We start from the raw sequence: 6,000 nt of genomic DNA, 5'->3' as shown, positions 1-6,000 counted from the left end.
TGTTTAACCATGGCAAAGTTAAATAATTAAAAGGCATGGGAGTTTAAGATACTATGGATTTCTTCTTTCAAAGCTAATGTTCCATAGCTAGAGAAAAGCAATGTTTCTGGCAGATCTGGTAATCCTTCAGCTCTCTACAATCTCCACAGGTCTAAGGAAAGCCAATATTCCTGAATTTAAGTATAAAAGTAAGAAGTTTGCCAAGAAGTCTACCACTTACCAGGAAGACTCTAAGGATTATAGACGAGGGACTCCTGTGTAAACTGTTTATAAACCAGAAATACTGCCATCCATTATAAACCAGATATAAATTCAGGTATTCAAAATATGTTATATAGCACCACACTACCATCTTATCAAATAGGTAATATGTTGTAAGTAATTATGAATATAGCTAATGCAGCAGATGAATTGTGTACTATATAGTGTGTGTGTGTGTGTGTGTGTGTGTGTGTGTGTGTGTGTGTGTGTAGCCTTTTCTCCCAAGTTTGAAAGGTAATTCCTGTGCCATCTGGCAAATGGAGTTGCCCTCAGATATCCCCAAGACCACAATAAACATGCAACATGTACATATTGTGAAAGAGAAACCTCAATTTTATGGCACGGCTTTTAAGACGCAAGATGAATGGATTAAACAGTTGCTTTGAAAAATCCCTTACTATGAAGACTATTTTTTTTTTTACACCGAAGTTTTTATTTTTATCTTCATTGGATTCTAAAGTCAGACAAAAGAAGGCGATTTCCCCCAATTCCTGAATTTTACTGATATGCCTGGGTTCACATGCCAGGTGTGGAGTGCTTAGGGTTTATAACATTCGGGCACTTCAGATTTAACAAAGCAACCAACACCTGGAAATACATAAAAGCTGGCCTCTAAGCTCAAGGTGATGAGTGTTAGTTAACTAGACCCCTGGATCCAGAGAACAGTCCCACGTGGCTCAGAACACAAAACCTAGGAGGCAGCATCAGAGTTTAGTTTCAGCTCAGATTTCCTGGGGCCCTCAATGCCTGTCTTCTCTTTCCTCTCAAAGGCAAGCATGCTTCAAGCCATGCCTGCTATAGAACAATCTCTCCATATATATTATGGTATTGTTGCTTCATAGATATCAGTGAGCCATATGAAAAATTATGCCTGCCTGTCTATCTAGCAAATTTCTAGAGAAACAGTGACTCTTATCTGTTTTAAGAAGATGATGATTCCCACCCTTGGTGATATGCTCTGCCTCTTCCTGTCATGTTCCTGGATGCTATATTGTGGTCTCACCACAAATTCTGCAACACATTTCCTGAGGGTGTGACCAAAGTCATGGGGGAATGGCTGAGTTTGAGTTACTTAAATAACCAGTAGAGTTCTTTTAGAGGTTCATCAATATTGATCTAATTATGAAAATTGACTTTGCCTTGAGTCTATAATGTGTCCTAAAATCCGTTCCTTGTTTCCAGTCAAGCCACATGTTTCTTCTGTAAAACATGAAGACTTGCCAGTTCTTAGCTCTCAGCGACTTCTTGGCATCATGGATTGCATTGCATTCTTCCCTGGGCAGGTACTTTGTGAACAATAACTAGTTGACAATGTTTTCTCTCATGACAGTGTTCCCTGGGCTTGTGTCATGCATGGAGGACATGAGTTGACTTCCAAACAATGAGTACTTTTTTGTCCATTGTTTCTTTATGTTCAGCAAAACAGCTATATTTGTCGAAAAATCTTGTGGTAAGTATAGGATTTCACATTACAATGATATCAATAAATGCTTTTAGTGTTTCTGGGTTGTTTGTATTTTGATTGTTATTGTTATTTTGCATCAATTATCATTGACTGGCTGTACCTTTCTGGTTGAGTGTATAATCACATTTAGATGACCTTTAATGAACCATCTTAGATTAATCAGTATTATATCCAGGGACTCTATGAAATGATAGGTATGCTGGTTGTTTTTTGTCGACATGATACAAACATTGACATATTTGGAAAGAGGAATCTGAATTGATAAGTTGCCTCCATCAGGTATGTAGGTATGTTTAGAGAGATAGAGAGAGAGAGAGAGAGAGAGAGAGAGAGAGAGAGAGAGAGAGAGAGAAGAGAAGGAATGAAGAAGCACCGGAAAGGATCACAGGTATGTATCAAAGATCACAGGTATGTGGACATATCAAAGATTTCACATATGTGAAATCATAAAGTTTCAAGGCTGGAAGGAGTGTTGGGAATCACAACACAAGTTTCTCTAGGTGTTGCTTCAAGTCATACTTTAAAAAATCTTTTTAACATAAAGTAAGTTACTTGCCAAAACTAAGCTTCAGTTTTATTACTTGGAAATCAGTGACATTTTATTAACATATGCCTCTTAAATATACATAACAGTCCCCCATTTTCCTTAAAAAGAAGGAAGAAAGAGATAATAGGTATGAAGTGTTTAGCTAGTAACACAGAGCATTGTATTCTGTTTTGGTGATAGGGAGACTCAGTTATAATTATACACTAATAAATTTAGTAAGTAATCCAGCTAGAATTTGAAAAGTCTTGGAGATAACTTGAATCTAAAGGGGGCTAATCAGAAAACATAATGCCAAGTGGTGTATGCCAGGCACTTAAGGAGTGGAATGAGTTTTCCATATGCAGGGAAATCGGCAGTGCCATGAGATTACAGGATCACATCACAGATTATCTTATTGAGGGTAAGCTTTCTACATGCATCACTTGCAGTTGACAAAGACGGGCTTTTGAAAAAGATATCAGTATGTGCATGGTATTGTCATTCTCCATGCTCTGAGATTTAACTTAGGGCCTCACACTTTGTAGGCAAACACTACACCACAGAGACGTATTACTACCCCTGGCATATGTTCTAAAGGCCTAGACAGCTTGTAAAATGTACATTAGTGTATATGTTTCCTTTCAGTTCATCTCAGGCACCTCATGCACAAGAGAACCCAATTTCAGGACAGATTTAAAATGATAATTTATGGCTCGTGTTTAAATAATTACATGATTAATTAATATAAGTTTATATAGTTACAAAAATTATCGCATGTAAAATAGTCTCTTAGAAAACGTCTCATTTTATGTAAATTTTCACAAGCATATTTGAAAGGTTTATACAAACCAGTTAAAACATGGTAATTAGCACCAGAAGGGGAAATCATTATGATTCAGAGAAAGGATAGACCGGCAGATAAAACAATGGCAGTACTAGTAACTTATTAAATTTAAATATTCCATTATAAATTTCAAGGCTTTCAAATTATTTATGTCTTGAAAGTGTTTTTAGAGATGGGATATTGCTATTTTCACAAGCTTGCCTGGGATTTATAGCTTCCCATGTTGTTGGGACGTTAGGATGTGTGACCCAACGTGACTTAGAACGGCGCACATATGCGCACATAATAACTCCTTAGTTTGTGAGCTGCTTGGTCAGGATTAGGAGGTGTGTCTTTGTTAAGATAGATGTGTCTTTGTTGGAAGAGGTGAATTACTGCGGGTGGGCTCTGAGGTTTCAACAGCCCAGACTAGCTCCAGATTCTCTCTGCCTATTGTCTGCCAATAAGAATGTAAAGCTCTCAGATACTGTTCTAGGACTATGCCTGTCTGCTTCCAGCCATGATGCTAATGGACTAGCCCTCTGAAGCTGAAAGCCAGCCTCTAGTAAATGCTTTCTTTTATAAGAGTTGTCTTGGTCATGGTGCCTTTGCACAGCTATAAAAGAGTAACTAACACCTGTACAAGTACACATTTTTTAAAGTTCTGAGTATTTCTTATATATTCAGTTTTAGACTAACCTTGGTCATTACAATCTTGAACATGTAATTCTAGCTACCCATGAGGCTTAAATAACTTTATTCCTTCCTACAGATTGTGATCAGTGTATATGAAACAAACACCTGAGTATTTACTATTTTGTGACCTTGGGCAAACATTATTTACTTAAGTTTCCTTAACTATACTGTGGGGCATGTAATGGTCCCTTCTTATGTTTACCCCAAGATTTACATCAAACACTGTGAAGACTTAAAGTGCTTTGTGTGTACTAAAACACAAGTGAATATTAGCTAATATTTCAATGAACCAAATAACTTGTCAGAATAAAATAAAAAGAAAGTATAATTTAAAATAGGCATAGAGTATTTATTGTATTGTGTTGCTCTGTTTTATCACAGATTTATTTGATCCAAATTTTTTAAAAAAAACTTGTATTAGCAGATATTATTTGCATATAATGCGTTTCATTATAACATTTTTCCACCCCTATATTCTGATTAAATTTACCCCCAAATTGTCCTTTTTCTTGTCACTTTCCTGTACTGCTGTCCCCATTCATCTTCCCAGTGATCCCCTTTCTACTTCTCAAGTGTTTTTGTTTTTGTTTTTGTTTTTTGTTTTGTTTTGTTTTGTTTTGTTTTTTTTGCATGGAGTGAACCAATAGTTTCATTAGAATGTTTCACAAGAGTGTGGGCAACCACTGAAGAAAATGTTATTTTTCCAGCAACTATTAACTGCCTATAGATGGACAAGACCCTCAGGAAGGGCAAGGTCCTCATGAGCCCTTCCCTAATCTGTAAACTCTGAAGACTACACTACTCTCTCTGAGAGAGAGAGAGAGAGAGAGAGAGAGAGAGAGAGAGAGAGAGAGAGAGAGGAAAAAGACCCAAACAGAAAATCTGACTGCCTCTCTCCACTCATTATACTTACGAAATTTACAGGGGAAATTATTTTCTAAATATCTCCTCTACTTTCTAATATAGCATTAGAGATGCTTTGGGCACCCCAGAGTCATGGTCAGTTATATACTGAAATGAGATGTTTTAGAAAGTTCAGTGAACTCTTAAAAAAGTAAAATAGACAATTGGAACATTGGAGAGGAACTGAAAAAATAGTATATTTGAATTACTCTTTATACAGAAAAGTGATGAAAAGAAAGAGCAATAGGAAACAAGTAATATAAAAGGGGGCTGGAGAAATGATCCAGCGGTCAAGATCTCAGCTTGCTTGTCCAGGGTTCAATTGACAACCACCTCAATTTCAGTTCCAAGGGATCAGGCGCCCTCTCTTGGTCTCTGAAGGGAACAGTCATGCAGGTGGTACACAGACATACATGCACACACATAAAATTTAAAAGCAAAATCCCCCAAAGGAGCTCCCCTTCAACACTAGATACCCATATCCACAAGAACCTATCCCTTCCCTCCTTCCCTCCTTCCCTCCTTATTTCTTCTTTCCTTCCGCTCTATCTTTTAGTTGTCTTCTCTTTGTCCCTCCAATCTGTCCCCCTCTCTTGTCTCTGCAGGCAGTTGAAGCTGTTTTGGAGTTTTGCGGTGGAGGTAGAGGAAGCCATCCTGCTACCGACTTTAATTTTGCCCTTGGTTACTTCTTTATTTCAAAGATTTATTTATTTATTATGTATACAACATTCTGCTTCCATGTATATCTGCACACCAGAAGAGGGCACCAGATCTCATAACGGATGGTTGAGAGCCACCATGTGGTTGCTGGGAATTGAACTCAGGACCTCTGGAAGAGCAGTAGGTGCTCTTAACCTCTGAGCCATCTCTCCAGCCCGTCCCTTGGGGACTCCTGTAGGGCAGCCGACTTTAGAGAGAGAGTCTCACATTCTGATAATGTTCCCTTTCTCTGAAGAGGTACTAGTTCTTATGGATATCCCCCTCAGAAACACAGAGGCAACCATTCCTCAAAGGCCAAGAGAATGAAAGTACTCTGTCATCTGACTTATCAGAGCAACCCCCACCCCCATGTTGGAATAAAAGGAGAAGTCTGGGCAATGATCTCACCAAAATGTGATGCTCAGGGGGCAGGCCCCCTCCACCACTGCATGTGCTTCCTCCTCCCCCTCAGATTGTGTGATTCGTGCGGGGGGTGGTGGTGAGCAGGAGAAAGGTGGTACAGACATTATTTAGGAAAATTAGAATAGCTCAAGGGATCTCAGGCAACTGTCTTAGTGCATGCAAACATATGTGACCATGTACAAGCTCAGAAAGACGAGCATCTAT

The sequence above is a fragment of the Cricetulus griseus genome, assembly GCF_003668045.3.
Source record: "Cricetulus griseus strain 17A/GY chromosome 1 unlocalized genomic scaffold, alternate assembly CriGri-PICRH-1.0 chr1_0, whole genome shotgun sequence".
In the NCBI taxonomy this organism is placed as follows: Eukaryota; Metazoa; Chordata; class Mammalia; order Rodentia; family Cricetidae; genus Cricetulus; species Cricetulus griseus.
This window is presented reverse-complemented; position numbering follows the sequence as displayed.